At 44.5% G+C, this 17,317-nt stretch overlaps 1 protein-coding gene across 5 annotated transcripts in view; it reads left to right on the forward strand.

The window, feature by feature from the left end:
• Positions 1-3,536: 3,536 nt before the first annotated feature.
• The window catches only part of PLEKHG3 (pleckstrin homology and RhoGEF domain containing G3), an 84,877-nt gene continuing 71,096 nt past the window's right edge, over positions 3,537-17,317 (forward strand). For all 5 annotated transcript variants that reach the window (XM_072762604.1, XM_072762614.1, XM_072762616.1 and 2 more), the window contains exons 1-2: positions 3,537-3,725; positions 4,507-4,601. The gene's annotated coding sequence lies outside the window, so the exon portion shown is untranslated. The remainder of the gene's footprint in view (positions 3,726-4,506; positions 4,602-17,317) is intronic.

Raw genomic sequence — 17,317 nt, forward strand, 5'->3', positions numbered from 1 at the left:
AGGATCCACTTCTAAGAAGGCTCACTCATATGGCTGGCAAATTAAATAGGCTATTTGGAGGGCGGCCTTGGTTCTCCCACATGGACTTGACCATAGGACTGCTTGAGTATCCTCACAAGATGGCAGATGACTTCCCTGAGAGCAAGTGATCCAATAGAATGAGATAGAAGCTGTGGTGTCTTTTAGGATATAGTTTCAGATGTTCTGCTCTTTCCTTTCTGCAGTAACCTATTGTTACACAGTTTATCCCTATTCGGTGTGGGAGGGGACCACACAAGGGCATGAATACCAGCAGGCAAGACTCACTGGGCCCTCTTGGAAGCTGACTACTACACCCAGTCTCAGCATGGAACTATATTCAAAAGAGGCACCAAGTTCACATCCAAAAGCACAAGAATCTTGATGGAAGTTTCTAGAAGAGGTGAGGTAGAAGGAATTACATTGCAAGTGCCCAGGAGAAGTTCTAAAGTTCCTCTTCATGTGTCTACATCCCCAAAATCACACTTATCACAGCAGCTACTCTCCAAAATCTCCCATCTTCCAACTTACTCAAATCTTTATATCTCTCCTGTCCCCCCCACATCACTTATGTAGATCAAGCAAACCTCTCTCAATTCTCAGCTCTCCCCTCTTGAAGCTCAGGAACCAAGTAGACAGTCAGACACTCTTGAGTGGGGCATCGAAGGGGAGGAAGAGGGTAGGCTGGGAAGAATGACATGTCAACATTTTTCGGCCATGTCACATTTATGTCCTAAGTGCCTAGTATGGTGCCAACAACATGGTAAGTGCTCAATCATGTTGATGAAATAGTGGGTGGAGGCATTTAGCAAATCGTAGATGAAAATGCTGATATTCAGTGGTAATACTATAGCAACAAATTTTCCATAAAGAACACAAAAGCAATATGGTACTATCTTGTTTAAGAATGTTAATGATAGGGGTGCCTGGCTGGTCCAGTTGATAAAACATGTGACACTTTCTCAGGGTCATGGGTTTGAGCCTCATGTTAGGCATAGAGATTACTCAAAACAAACAAACAAACAAACAAAAAGAAACATTTGGGGTGCCCGGCTGGCTCAGTTGGTAGAGCATGCAACTCTTGATCTTGGGGTTATAAGTTTGAGCCTCATGTTGGCTATAGAGATTTCTTAAAAATAAAATCTTTAAAAAATATTCATGGTAAGAACATGTAATGCTATTTTTCTGTGTGTGTATTTTTTGTGTTCTCCTCTGAATAAGCCTCTTGACGGGATGCCTGGGTGGCTCAGCAGTTTGGTGCCACATTCGGCCCAGGGTGTGATCCTGGAGACCCAGGATCGAGTCCCATGTCGGGCTCCCTGCATGGAGCCTGCTTCTCTCTCTCTCTCTGCCTCTCTCTGTGTCTCTCATGAGTAAAAGATAAAATATTTAAAAAGAAAAAAAAAGAAAAAAATTAATAAGCCTCTTGAAAGCAGGATCTGTGTGTGTGTGTGTGTTTTTTTTTAAGATTTTATTTATTCATGAGAGACACAAAGGAGAGGCAGAGACATAGGCAGAGGGAGAAGCAGGCTCCATGCAGGGAGCCCGATGCGGGACTTGATCCCAGGACTCTGGGATCACGACCTGAGCCAAAGGCAGACACTCAACCACTGAGCCACCCAGGTGCCCCAGGATCTGTGCTTTTACTTATCATTATGTCCCCAAAGCCTGGCAATGCCTGGCTTTGTGCAAGAGTTTTGTTGATAATTTATTAAAGTGCCAGACACTTCTCCAAGGTCAACATACATATAAACTCACTTAATTCTTGTAGTAACCTAATGAGGTGGGTTTTATTACTATCATTCCCATTTTTCAGTGAGAAAATAAGGTGCAAGGAAAGTAAGTAGATTGCAGGAAGGCACAAAACAAGAGCTAGGATTTGGACCAGGGCAATCTTGTGCTAAAGTCTGTGACCACCCTCTCTACCACATCTATGGGTTTGAGGAATTGAATTAAAGTTGAATGAGGAATCTGTTAGACTTATTCCAGGGAAAGTCTGTAAACTTATATAAGACACGTCTAGAAAAACACTGAGGAAGTCCTGAAACCACTAGTGTGCTTTAAGGTGACTCACGGAGGGAAGAGGGGAAGTTGCAATGCTTCTGAGGGCAATTGTTTTAGTGAAAGATGAAATATGTCCCAAAAAATCAATAAATACACAAAGGATTTTTTAGGGCAGTGAAAGTGCTCTGTATGACACTATAATGATGGATACGTGTCGTTATACATTTGTCTAAACCCATAGAGTGCACAGCACCAAGAGTGAAACCTAATGTAAACTACAGGCTTTGGGTGATTATGATGCGTCAGTGTAGGTTGGTCACTTGCAACAAAGGGTCACTCTTGTGGGTGATATTAATAATGGGGGAGGTTGTGCCTGTGTGGAGGTGGGAGTAACTGGAAATCTCTATACCTTCCTCTTGATTTTGCTGTGACCTAAAACTGTTTTTAAAGTTTTAAAAAATTACCAGCAGAAAAAGAAATCAGTAAGCACAAATAAAGCCAAGCAGCTGTGTTCACATTAGCATCGAAATGGAAACCCAGCTGGAGTAGGAGCCTTCCGATCTGTCCAGTTCCACACCCCCTCCCTTTCCCACCTGCTGGGACCCAGGGCTAGGGCACTGTTTGGCTGATCCTGGGTCCATCACAAGGTATAGCTCTGGTCATCACAAAGCTCTGGTGCATTGGATTTGTGTTCATTCTCATCTGGATATTAGTGTTTGAGTGAAATTTTTAAAATCACCATGGAAACCAGGAAGCAACACTGCTATTGAGGAACCAGCTAATGGAAAGTTTTATAAAATAAGTAACACAGCTTATGCTTCAGCAATGGGATTTGTGGCGTCTCTCCCGTGGTGCACAGTTAATGCCCACCTTGTTTAGTACCACATGATAGTCATTTTAGCCTTCAGAATTTTGCAACTGTATAATTTTTGGAGAAGTTTACAAAAGAATGAGAACATACTAATTTCCCATATAAGTAAAGAATTTGCAGAGCTGGAGTGAAGGAAAGCGGGGTTATGGAAATGAGAAGCCGCGCAGCAGGAGGGAGGATCTAGGCTGGCATCCGGACCCCTGGCTTTGAATTTCAGTTCTGCTATTTGCACTCTTCTCCTTTCCCCAGGGCACTTAACCTCTCTGCGTCTTACTTTCCTCATCTGGCAGCTGAGAGGGTTGCCCTCGATGGTCTTTAAGGACCCACCCAGGCCTAGGTCTGAATCCAGAAGAAACGGAGGTGTGGTTAAGGTTACGTGGCCTACTTCTACATGGTTCATGTGCACAGTGGAGCCCATGTGAAGTGTTCTGTTTGGAGAGGCAGCTCCGCCGCTGCGGGGCAAGCAGCCGGATCATCTGCAAAGGAAACAGCCTTTGGAATGTGGCAGCCTGGCCCAGGAGGGGAAAAGACAGGAGCCAGTGTCTGAGGGGGCAGATCCGCCCTGCCCAAGCACTAACCAGTCTTCCCTTTTTTTTTTTTTTTAATTTTAAGATTTTTTTTATTTGAGAGAGAGAGAGGAAGTGAGAGAGACAGAGAGCAAGCACACACAGGAGCAAGGAGAGTGGCAGAGGGAGAGGAAGAAGCAGACTTCCCACTGAGCAGGGAGCTGGATGTGGGGCTCGATCCCAGGACTCTGAGATCATGACCTGAGCTGAAGGCAGACGCTTAACTGACTGAGCCACCCAGGGCCCCACAAAGCATTTTTTAAAGAGTGAGTTACATTTCGTGCTTCTGTTAAAAACTTGATTTTTTTGTATGTAAATGGGCTCTCCATAGAGTGAGAAAATGGAAAGAGGTAGCTGCTGGATAACGAAATCTGACTGGAAATCATAATGACCGAAACATGTACGCTAGTGTTTGTGTGGGTGTGGGAAGATGTGAGAACATGGATTTTAGAAAGAGGCAGAGAAAGTCAAAGGCAAAGAGAAAGCCAAAGACCTAGTGCAGGGAGCAATTTTTCACTCAGCAGGTCTCCAGACTCCTCAGATGATACTACTTTCAGTTTGCTCCTGACTCAGCAGCCATGACTGAGTAAGAATTTGTCTCTAATCCTTGCCCCAGAGAAGTTTGGTCAATATTTTCCAGAGTTTTTCTGCTCCTGTCATCCATGATAGGTTTTCAAATAGGCACATTCCTTCCTCAGGTAACAGACTCCGGAGAGAACTGGGAGTGACTTCGTGTCTCTGCTTAGCACTACTGTGGCTTATGTAACCTCTGTGACTTAATTCCCCCAGGTCACACTCACTATTGCCTTTCCATAGCAGTGACTCCTTCATTGTGCCTAGTGCTCGACAGCTTACAGAACCATCTGGTAGACTGTGCCCCCCGGATGTCAGCTCTGTGGGGACTGTTCTGTGTTCTGCTGAATTCCCAGCCCAGGAACAGTGATGCCACATAGGAGACACACAATCAATGTTGCCTGAATATATGACCGGGCGTGTCTTTAGTCCTCTGGGCAATGCTGTGAGCTGCTTTTTCTCCTCATTTCACAGATGAGAAACCTGAGTCTCAGCAAGACTGAGGAATTGACCCAAAGATCTGGGATTGTTAGCACAGGTGATTTGGCTACAAGTCTACTGACTAAGAGGTACGTCAAAATAAACTTACTTTTTATTTTTTCCCATTGTTTTGTTTCCATTCAAGTGGGTTTTCATTTAAGACGTAGAGGTCATAGGTTTTATATCCTTAGGCTTGGTGTATATTAGTTTAAGCTGACTTTTTAAACACCTAGGCAGGAACATGAAGCAAATACTTTGAGCCTTTGTGAGGATGCTGTTGTCTCCTCTTGTTCTCCTGTCCTGCTCATTTTTTTCTTGCCTCATGTTTCCCTTCCCTGTCCTGAAGCAGCTTCGTGTTTTCTTTAGCTGCCATCCAGCTCTTTGCTCTTCCAGCTGTTTGGGAATGCCCCTGTGGGGTCTTTCCCTCCTCCCCAAGTAGCTGTGAAAAAACTTCCTACCAAAGTTCTCCAAAGTTCTCTCCCCAGGATGAGTTTTGATAAACACAGTCTGTTCTGTCCTAACACCTTTCAGCAATCTCGTTCCCCTTCTAGACCCTGTCTGGCCTCTGATCGGCTGGTCCCCCTCTTCCTCAAAAGAGGATTTGTTGAGCTGGGGGTGGAGGGGTGGAGAGGTGGAGGCGAAATTCTAGGCTCTCACTGTCTTTCTTCTCAGCATGTAACCCCAAGTCCTTGGTTAAAAGCCCCTCTGTGTTTATGAGTAATGGGACAACTTGATGTCATGTGCCTCCTAATATGATACCCTTGAAAAGAGCACAGCACCATTTTTGTGGTATTCTCGCCCCAAATGTATAAATCATGAAGAAGCATCAGACAAACTCAAATTGAGGGGCATGACATAATGTAACTGGCCTGTACTCTTCAAACATGTCAAGGTCATGAAAGATGAGGAATGTCTGAGGAACTGTTCTAGGTTGGAATAGACTCAGGAACATGACAATGAACGCAAGTGGGATCCCAGTTTGGATGCTGGACTTGTAAGTGACGTAATTAGGACAATCAGTGAAATTTGAATGGGATCTGTGGATCACATGGTATCATTGAATCAGTGTCAATTTCCTGATTGTCATGGCTGTATGGTGGTTATGTAGGAGCTTGTCTTGTAGTTGGGGAATACACGGTCAGGTATTAAGTGGGGAACAGTCTCTCTCTGCCTTTGAATGCAGGATAACAGCAAAGTGGGTAAGAGGACAGGCTTGAAATGCAACCTATCTGACTTGCATTGCAGGCCAAGTCTGTGTCCTCATCTATAAAGTGGAGCAAATCCTGTACCTACTTCAGAAGATATTTTAAGAATTCAATAAGCTCGTGTTTGTAAACGGTTTAGCCTGGTGCCTGGCACACAGCAAGCTCTCCATAAATTCTATCTTTATTGCCTGCACATGCTTCACGTGGATGAACAACTTTTATTGTACTGAACACTGGCTTCCCAGCTTTGTGCCTGGGACCTTCCCTGGCTCCCTCCTGCTGCTCTGCTTTGAGAACATGTCACCGTCATCATGGGCATTGTTGTCTTTGGGACCAGCCACTGGTCAGAATTATTTTCTTTGGCCTGAATTCAGATTCCCCAAGTTAAGCATTGAAGTCTGAAGGAAAGCTCCAGCATTCCAGCTTGGTTCACAATCTGGGCTTCCTGTGCTTGTGGCGGCCTGCTGAGGCTAGCTTCTATCTCTTCCTGAACAGTCTGGGGCTTGATTGAAATTCCCCTAGGCCTCCAAAGGGCATGACTCTGGATCCCAAGGTGAACCATCTAAATGTCCTTGTTTCAGAAGATCTGGAAAGCAGCTGGTTACTCCTGGCCAGCAGCTTCTTCCTCAAATCTGGCCATCAGTTTCCCTTGAATGTGGGCAGGCCCAGATTGGAGGTGCATGTGGGAAGCCAGACCCCTGAGGGGCTGGGTGTGTACTCACTGAGACAGGCAGTAGCATCTTTCCAGACCAGATATTACAGAGTGTGTGGTTTGGGCCTTACTTTGCCTTATCACCTAAAGCACCTGTTCAGGTAATCACCAAGGGCAGGTGTGTTCCTAGATTAGGTAGAGTGTGCTCACTTTTCATAGGTTTGATAGCAAAGGCTTTATTCAATTTTAATCTTCAGGACCCCTGGGTGGCTCAGTGGTTGCCTTTGGCTCAGGTTGTGATCCCGGGGTCCTGGAATTGAGTGCTGCATTGGGCTCCCTACAGGGAGCTTGCTTCTCTCTCTGCTTGTGTCTCTGCCTCTCTCTCTGTGTCTCTCATGAATAAATAAATAAATAAATAAATAAATAAATAAATAAATAAAATCTTTTAAAATCAATCTTCATCCTCTTTAGGGACCCTATCTTTCTTTGAACAAGAGAGAGCGAGTAGGGAGGGGCAGAGGGAGAGATAGAGAGAAAATCTTAAGCAGGCTCCATGATCAGTGGGGAGCCAAGGTGGGGCTTGATCTCATGACCCTGAGATCATGACCTGAGCCGAAATCAAGAGTCTGACAACCGACTGAGCACCCCAGGTGCCCCTGGACCCTATCTTTCAAGTATCAAATCATTTAGATAAAAAAACTTTTGAACTAAGTCTTGAAGCAAAATTTTTTCATCATTTATTATCTCAAGGTTTCTGTTGATTAGTAATTCAGACCAAACACAGTGAGGATGGCTAATATCTGCTCTATGATGTCTGGGGCTTCAGATTGCAGTTGTTGATGAAGGCTGAGGGCTGGAGTTGTTCAAAGGCTCTTTTACTCAGATGGCTGGTTATTTATTTATTTTTTAAAAAGGTTTTATTTATTTATGATAGATAGAGAAAGAGAGAGAGAGAGAGGCAGAGACACAGGCAGAGGGAGAAGCAGGCTCCATGCGGGAGCCTGACACGGGACTCGATCCCGGGACTCCAGGATCGCGCCCTGGGCCAAAGGCAGGTGCCAAACCGCTGAGCCACCCAGGGATCCCTAAGATGGCTGGTTATTGAGGTTGGTTGCCAGCAAGGCACCTATTGTCAGGAATATCCACACTTGGTTTCTCCATGTTGCCTGGGCTTCCTCACAATATAGTGGCTTTTTTCCAAGTACTCAAAGGAAAAGAGAGAGCAAGGTGAGGGCTTTATTGCCTTTTATGACCTAGTATATTAGAGTTCTTAAGAGAAACAGAACCAGTAAGATATATATACAAGTCCAAATTTGTAATTCTAAAATGCAAGTTCAAAAACTGCAAAATGGGTCAGCAGGCTGGAGACTCAAAGAGCCATTGCTGCAGTTCAAGTTCAAAGCCCATTGGTTGCAGAATTTCTCCTTTCCCGGGGGACATCAGCCTTTTGCTCTATTTGAGTGTTCACCGGATTGGATGAGGCTCACCTACATTATGAAGAGCAATCTCCTTTACTCAAAGTCTACAGTCCTAAATATTGTCTCATCCAAAAACACTTTCACAGAAACATCAAGAATAATGCTTGACCAGATATCTGGGCACTGTGGTCCAGCCAAATTGACATGCAAAATTAACCATCATACCTAGTTTCAGACATCCCACACAGCATTACTTCTACCACATTCATTGGCCAACAGCAAGGGGAAGGAAGTATTCCATCCCCTCATCCACTGCACCCCCCACCCTGCTCCAAGCTCAGTAGAAGAATATTAAGTTCATGTCAGAAGAGCATGTGGAGTGGGGCATATATTGGTGTGGCATCTTTGGCTGCCACCAACAGAGTTGCTGTAGGTAGTGTGATTTTCCAAAATGGCGAATACTGTAAAATTCTACACAAAAGAAAGTGCATGGTAATTGCATTCCTGGGAGGGGGTGGGCAGTTAAACTGGGCATATAAAAGTAGGCAAAAATACACTGCATTTATGTAGTGTGTGTAAGATGGACTTAGGTTTCAAGATGGACTTAGGTTTCAAGACTCGAAGTGTTATAAGTAGGTGGTTTTGCCTCTAGAAATGTCTCATGGAACATTCAAACCTCGTGTGGGATATAGGTTGATTCCTGCAGAACTTTCCAGCACATTGCAGGAGGACATTCAGTCTCCCTGATTTCTACCTACAAAAAGCCAAAAGTGCTCTTCCCAGCATTGAGACAACCAAGAAAAGCCTCCACAAATTTCTAAAACACCTCCTGGAGCGTAAGTAGCTCCCGTATTTAGAACCAGCACTGTGAAGGAAGGGGACAGTGAAATTCCAAAGATTTCTCTGAGGAGAAAGTCTGGGTAGAATAGAAATGAACCAACCTGTGTTAAAACAGAGGATGGAAAGCAAAAAGCCCTGTTCACGGGATGGGTGGGACCACTGTGTGTGAGTGTGTGTGTGTGTGTGTGTGTGTGTGTGTGTGTGTGGCAGGGGGCTATCCAGCCCATCCCAGAGAGCCCCAGTGGAGGCTCCACCCTGCTCCTTTAGGGACCCAGCACCAGCCAGGATCTGGGAAGAGCCCTTTCTCATGTGTCCACTGTCATCAGCATGAAGGGCCCCCAGGGTTGTAGGGCATTTCCCCTGCTGAGGGTGAAGCATAGGATAAAGAAACAGAAGGGCCGTAGTGGTGTTCTCGTTCAGATCCCTGCATCCCAGCAGTTGGACCTCTGTTTGTTTAGGGATGAAGGAAAAATCTTGGGTCTTACTGGAACTATCTGATAAAAACTGGAGATTTCAAAGTGGCCTCATTTAAAAAAAAAAAAATGAAGCTTCATTCAGGAACCTCTATGTCAGACCTAACACGTCCTTTAAATTCCTACCACAGTGTCTTTGCACCCATCATCTGCCCTGCGGAGATGCCATCTCCCGTGCTGGAAATCTGCATGTCGCCTGTCCCACCAGCTTCACGAAGCCTGGGGTTCCCAGCCTAACCCAAAAGGAACTCTCTTCCTCCCCCTCATGACCATGTCTTTTATGGCTCCGACACTCCTCGGATTCCTATGTACCATGTGTATCTTATCTTAAGCTCTTCTCTCTCACCACATACTCCTTTTTTTTTTTTAAGATTTTATTTTATTTATTTATGAGAGACACAGAGAGAGGCAGAGATATAGGCAGAGGGAGAAGCAGGCACCCCACGGGAAGTCTGATGCTGGATTCGATCCCAGGACCCTGAGATCACGCCCTGAGCCGAAGGCAGACACTCAACCACTGAGCCACCCAGGCGCCCCACACCACATACTCTCTTAAGGACAGTGACTGATATGGATGCTTATGTTGTTTTGTATCTTCCCATAGCACCAAGCCCAGGATCTTGATCAAAGTACAAATAGTTTGGGTGAATTCAACAGGAATAAAGCTTGGTAGATTCTGCTGCCACTTGAAATATGGCAACTTTGACCTCCTGAGGTCAAAGCAAACTTTCACATCACTGGAAATACAATGCTGACATTTTCAGGGCTTCCCTTCTTCTTGTGAGAGGCTGGATAATTAACTGCTACTTTAAACAAGAGGGCATTGATGTTGTTTAAGTGAATGTTGGGCATAGCTGCCAGCAAGGGAAAAGCTGCAGGGGTCTGAGTCGGGAAGGCAGAGCGCAGGTGCCTAACGCGGTCCATCCTCCTTGGCCTGAGGGAGGCACGGCCCTGAGCCCCTCTGGAGGAGGAGGAGGAAGTCAGAGTGAGAGTTCCTTCAGCTTCTTGAAGGGAGATGTCGAGAATTATCATCCTCAAACTTTGTAACCTGGGGACGCCTGGGTGGCTCAGCGTTTGGGTGTCTGCCTTCACAGCTCAGGGTGTGGTCCTGGAGACCCGGGATTGAGTCCCGCATAGGGCTCCCTGCGCAGAGCCTGCTTCTCCCTCTGCCTGTGTCTCTGCCTCTCTCTCTCTCTCTCTCTCTCTCTCTCTCTCTGTCTCTCATGAATAAATAAATAAATAAAACCTTAAAAAAAAAAAAAACAACCCAAAAAACAAAAAAAACAACTTTGTAACCTGTTCGCTGCTTACATTTCCAAGTCTGAATAGCTTCATAAATCACTTCAGAGGCTCCCGGAGCAACTGTGTAGTGTTTCTCTGCCCCCAGATGGTGAGAACTTTCAGGAATCCACTGAGTTACAAGAACTTCATTTTGGTTTTTTTAGGAGAAGTTTGGGGTTTTTATGTTTGTTTTGTTTTGTTTTGGTATCACAGGCTCTGGATTTGATAGTTCAAGAGTGTCTGTATTCTTGTCCTGTGACTTTGTTCAATCCTCAGGTGAGGCCTCCCTGCATTATAATCTCACAGGAGCCTGAACTTCCCTCTTAGCATTTGTACAATTGTGCTAAAAAACAATCTATTTTTTAAATTTTTAAAAATACTTTATTTATTTATTTGGCAGAGAGAGAGAGAGAGAGAGAGAGAGCACTAGTAGGCAGAGTGACAGGCAGAGGGAGAGGGAGAAGCAAGCTCCCGATGAGAAGAAAGCCCCATGCAGGACCCGGGGGTCATGACCTGAGCCGAAGGCAGACACTCAACCACTGAGCCATGCGGGTGCCCAAACAATCTATTTTTAATTATCTGTTTAATGACTCCTTCTCTTGCTGAACTATATGCTCCATAGGGGCAGGTGGCTAGGTGCTGTTGGTTTCTAACATAGCAGCATAGTGGGGCTCGGTTAATATGTACTGAGTGGGCGAATAGTCTGGCAATTCCTCGAGCAGTTAAACAGAGTTGCCGTATAACCCAGCAATTCCACTCCTAGCTGTACACCCAAGAGAACTGAAAACATAGGTCCACACACACACTTGTACAGGAATGTTCATAACAACATTATTCATAATAGCCAAAAAATGGAAACAACCCAAATGTCCAACTCATGCATGTGTGAATAAAAAGTGGTGTATCCATACAACAGAATGTGCTTCAGCAACACTGTACACATTGCAACATGGGTATAACATGGAGCCTTGCAAATGCTGGCTACGTGAAAGAAACCAGACACAAAAGGCTGCAGAAAGTATGATTTCACTTTAGAAACATGCAGAATAGGTAAATCATAAAGACTCACGGTAGATCAGTGATTGCTAGGGGCTGGGGGAAGAGGAAAGGGAAAGTGACTTATGAAGTTTCATGTCATGACGGAAATGCTCTGGAATTAGAAAGCAATGATTGTATAATGGAGGAAATATACTAAAAAACACTGAGTTGTGAACTGTAAGTGGTAAATTTTATGTTCTGTGAATTATGTCTCAATTTTTAAAGATACTACCTTAAAAAAGCATTTATATATGTGTTTATTGAGTGAACAAGGGATCCCTGGGTGGCGCAGCGGTTTGGCGCCTGCCTTTGGCCCAGGGCGCGATCCTGGAGACCCGGGATCGAATCCCACGTTGGGCTCCCGGTGCATGGAGCCTGCTTCTTCCTCTGCCTCTCTCTCTCTGTGTGACTATCATAAATAATAAATTTAAAAAAAGAAAAAAAATATTGAGTGAACAATTCATCCCTGAGAAAGATGCAAACTCGGAGCACTCTGGTTCACCTCTAGGACTTTCTGGATGTTTCTGTTAGCCATAGTGTGTGTGAAAAGTGGGCTCTGAAAGTTGAGCTGCTGGCACTCTGTGTGAGAAAAGGGCGTGGCTGTGATTCATATGAGATTGTGTGTTGGCTGCCAGCACTCTTGCTGGATGTGGTCCATCACTGACATTTTTATCAACTTCAAGAAAGGAAGTTTGGAGAGGGAGGCTTTCACCCTATTTCCTTGGGACTGATTTCTTAGGCATGTCAGATTAACAAAAACATCCTAGATATGGAGGCCAACCACATCATCTTAATCAGACAGGGACAGGTGGCAAATACTCAAGTTAGAATTTTGATGTATTTTACTGTAGGCTTTGGTAGTTTACGTAAGAGGTGGGGAAAAAAAAACAGTTGGTGCTATCTGGGGCCAGGCTTTAGAGTTGTTATGAATCCAGAAAAATGAGCAATGTCTGTGGTTCAAACCCTGGTGTGGACAGTGGGACATACACTCCCTGTGGGAATATACTTAGGGGCCTTCATCAGTTTGGCTGAACAAAAGGCATTTGGGGGTTTGTCTTTGCAGATTCATCTCCTCTGAGTGAGAAGAGAGGACTGACCCTTCAATCAGGGTCTTCCTTCTTGTCCGGAAAGCACAGAGATCCTGAGAAAAAACTATTTGGAAAAGGGAGAAACCATTTTTGCAGGACAGACACAGTTACAACGAGGACTGCAATGATTCTTTGCTGTCATCACCAGGTCCTAGCTCTGAAAAGGCCTCTTGGAGGTCAAGACTGACCCACAGCTACATGCATTTTTTTAAAAGATTTATTTATCTTGAGAGGGGAGAGGGAGAGGGAATCTTAAGCAGACTCCCTGCTGAGCTAGGAGCCCAACACAGGGCTTGATCTCACAACCCCGAGATCATGACCTGAGCCAAAATCAAGAGTCAAACAACTAATTGAGCCAGCCGGGTGCCCCACATGCATTTTTTTTTTTTTTAAAGATTCATCCATTCATGAGAGACAGAGACATAGGCAGAGGGAGAAGCAGGCTCCCTGCAGGAGCCTGATGTGGGACGCGATCCCGGATCCCAGGATCACACCCTGAGCCAAAGGCAGATGCCCAACTGCTGAGCCACCCAGGCATCCAACTCCACATGCATTTTTTTTAAAGCTCCTAGTATAGGGGACCTTAGCTGGCTCAGTCAAAATAGAACATGTGACTTTTGATCTCAAGTTCATGAGTTCAAGCCCCATGTTGGGTCTAGTAGAGCTTACTTTATTTTTTTAATTGTATTTAAATTCAATTAATTAATATATATTATTAGTTTCAGAGGTAGAGGTCAGTGATTCATCAATCTTATATAACACCCATCTCACATGCCATCCTTAATGTCCATCACCCAGTTACTCCATCCCCCCATCCCCTTCCCCTCTAGTGACCCTCAGTTTGTTTCCTGTGATTGTCTCTTATGGTTAGTCTCCCTCTGATTTCATCTTGTTTTATTTTTTCCTCTTTTCCCTTATGATCCTCTGTTTTGTCTATTTTGACTATTTATGATAGTTTTGATTTATGATAGTCACACAGAGAGAGAGAGAGAGAGGCAGAGACAGAGGCAGAGGGAGAAGCAGGCTCCATGCACCGGGAGCCCGACGTGAGACTTGATCCCGGGTCTCCAGGATCGCGCCCTGGGCCAAAGGCAGGCGCCAAACTGCTGCGCCACCCAGCGATCCCCTGTTTTGTCTCTTAAATTTCACATATGAATGCGATCATATGATAATTGTCTTTCTCTGATTGACTTATTTTACTCAGTATAATATCCTCTAGTTCCATCCATGTTGTTGCAAATGGCAAGATTTCTTTCTTTTTTTTGATGGCTGAGTTGTATTCCATTATACACCATATATATATATATATACACATATATATATATAGTAGTTTACGTAAGAGGTGGGAAAAAAAAAAACAGTTGGTGCTATCTGGGGCCAGGCTTTAGAGTTGTTATGAATCCAGAAAAATGAGCAATGTCTGTGGTTCAAACCCTGGTGTGGACAGTGGGACATACACTCCCTGTGGGAATATACTTAGGGGCCTTCATCAGTTTGGCTGAACAAAAGGCATTTGGGGGTTTGTCCTTGCAGATTCATCTCCTCTGAGTGAGAAGGGAGGACTGACCCTTCAATCAGGGTCTTCCTTCTTGTCTGGAAAGTTCTTTGTCCATTCATCTGTCGATGAACATCTGGGCTCTTTCCACAGTTTGTCTATTGTAGAGTTTACTTTAAAAATAAATAAATAGAAAAAATAGATAGATAAAATAAATAAAAATGTGAAGAAATGCACTTATCCCCGAAAAGATTACTGAGAACTGTGATATATTTAAAATATTTACCTTTGACAGATTAATGCTTTGACCACAGAAAATGAAAGGTAATTTTGCTTTTGCAAGATAAATTCCAGGACATATTTTAAATATATTACACGAAGTGCTCTATAGGCAGTGATCGAACACAGGTTTAGAGTTCTACCCCAAATATCACCTTCCTTTAATCCCGTCATTTGGAGATAATGTCAAAAGCCAGAGTGTGGGGCCCTTTGTCAGTTGTGAGGCCAGAGCCTCATATCTGTGTTCCCCCACTCTTGCCCCGGAGTCAGCCCCACTGGTCCCCAGCTCCAGCTGTCTGCTTGGGTTGGAGCGAGATAGTGTAGCCTCAGAAGCTGTGTTTTTGTGCTAAAGCCAGTTCTTATTAAGACCTTTCTCTTCATTAAACCAGTAATTTGCTCTTTAGATATTAGTACTCTTTCTGGCCAATCCTATGTGCTTGTTTGCTGCCACCTTGCAGTGCCTGAGTGTTCTTGTGGATCGTACTTTTGTTCAATTTTAGTCAAAAGCAGTAGCATATTATAAGGGCAAGGCCAATAATTATTCACCCTTCAACTGCAAATTGTGAAGCAGGGCCATGCTCTTCTAGGCCTTGCTTGTTGGGCTGGCTCCTGCAGAGCACCTCAGTGAGGCCTTGGCCTGCTCTGGGCCCCTCATGCATCTCTTTTCCTGCAGCCTCAAACCCAGATGGGCTACCATCCAAGGACTTGGCACTGTGGTGTGTAGTGGCCCCATGAGACCAAGGACCCACTAAAGACTCACCTTGAGAAATGTGGGGAGGAAGGCTTGGCTTCATTGGAACACCTTTAAACATGAGCAAGGGAACAGTGGCATTTCAGATCATTACAGAGGTCAAGTTGGAGTTCCCTGAAGGAGACACTTGGGTGCTAAATGTCTGTGTGGAGCACTGATTGTGAACTGCCTTGCCATTTCTCAGTTGTGTCAGTCAGGGAACATTCCAGAATCCCCATAATGTACCAGATATAATAAAACCACTTTTCATAGCATTGTCTCATTTCATTTTCACACAACCCAATGAGATAGGTACTATTCTAATGCCCATTTTACAGCTGAGTACCAAGTATGGAATGGGTAACTTGCCCAAAATCACATCGCTAATGAGTTGCAGAGCTAGGATCTGAAGACTGGTCAATCTGATCCCAGAAGCTTTATCTTTGGGTTTCTAGAGAACTTTCCTTTTCCAAATCAACTTTACTTTCCCCAGCATCTTTGTGTGAACATGCAAAAGTCCTGCTTTGCATGGCACATGGAGGGAAAAGAAGGATCCTACAGTGTGGCTGTGAATGCAAACAACAGGGGCATGCAAAGCTCTGGACCCCAGCTGCTCCTAGAAGAGCTGTGAGCAGTGTGGCAGGATGTGGGTCTCTACCCTTGTGGAGACCAACCTCCTAAGCATGTGACCCAAGGCTTCCCTGTAGCCTCTTGCCAGGGGGTTGAGGTCTGGACAGAGACAGAAAGAGACTCAGGGATCTTGGAGCAGGAAGGAAACTTGATGGGTGTTCACCCCCTCATTTACAGACAGGGAAACTGATGTTTGGGAGATTAAGTAAAGCACACCCTGTCTGCAAGCACAACTTGGGTCTCCTGGCTTCCATATCAGTCACAAAATGGGTTATTTTCTAAATTAGGAAGCCAAGGCTCTGAGAGGTGATGTAATTGACTGAAGGCAGAGACCCTACTCACCCCCCTTGGCATCTGCCCCATGCTGAAGTCATAATGGGCTGTAGATGGGAGGCGCTCTTCCAACCCTTGTAAGATGAGTGAATCATATGCATCTGTGTTTCCCAAAAACTTGCCTGAGCATAAGAATCATCTGGGGGCCGGTATTAAAAATGAATGCTCCAGTCTTACTGCAGGTCCCGCCCTTGATACAGTGTTCTCACTCCCGGTCCAGAAAATCCCCAACCGGTTATCACCAACTTTTCATAAACTAAAGGGTGTTCGTTTTAGATTTGTTTCTTGCAGGCCTGAACCTGTTGGCATTTGGAGCACACTTGTTAAACACTGCCTTCCTGTCTCTATTCTCAGTAATGTAGGTTGTGTCCCCTAGGGGGCAGAAACGAGCTACTTGTTCTTTCTTTGGGGCTGAGCTTTCAGACTTCCCAGAAACTTAAGAGAAAATAAATACCCGAAGGTAGTTGAAGGGGGCAGATCGTACGCATGCTTTTCTCGCTAGGTTGAAATGTCCTCTAAGAGACACGATACTGGTGAGAACCTAGGCTCTGAATTCAAGCAGACCCAAATTTTCTGATCAAATGTACAGCATGGTAACTATAGTTCACAGTACCGGACTGTATTTTTGAAATTTGCTAAGAGAATAAATCTTAGGGACGCCTGGCTGGTTCAGCAGTTGAGCATCTGGCTTTGGCTCAGGTTGTGATCCCGGGGTCCTGGGATCGAGTCCTTGCAGGGAAACTGCTTCTCCCTCTGCCTATGTCTCTGCCTCTATCTCTCTGTGTCTCCTATGAATAAATAAATAAAATCTTAAAAAAAAAAAAAAGAATAGATCTTAAGTGACACACATACAAAAGGTAACTATGTGAGGTAATGAATGGATTAGCTAACCATATTGTGGTAATCATTTCACAATATCTGTGTGAATCAAATCATCACATTGTATACCTTAACTGTTCACACTATTATTTGTCAGTTTTGTCCCAATAAAGCTGGGGGCGGGAGGAGAAAAAACAACAGCAGCAAAACACAAAATATCTTCTCAGTCATCTGTTGTCCTTGTGACCCCAGCAGGCTATTTAAATTCATCAAGCCTCAGGCTCTTGTTCTGTAAAATGGAAATAATAATACTACTCGCTTAACAGGATTGTTTCAAGCCTTTTATCTCAATTGCTAAAAAACAAAAAGTTTACTGTTATTATCACTTCAACGGTTACTGCTGCTTTCTGAATGGCATGTGATTGTGAAGTCTAGCGGGAAGGCAGACTTTCTTCAATAGTTGGCTGAAGCTTTCTAAAGAGGCATTTGGCTCATTCTCCTCCAGGCTCTATCCTACAATGACA

This window comes from Vulpes vulpes, chromosome 6 (assembly GCF_048418805.1).
Source record: "Vulpes vulpes isolate BD-2025 chromosome 6, VulVul3, whole genome shotgun sequence".
Classification (NCBI taxonomy): Eukaryota; Metazoa; Chordata; class Mammalia; order Carnivora; family Canidae; genus Vulpes; species Vulpes vulpes.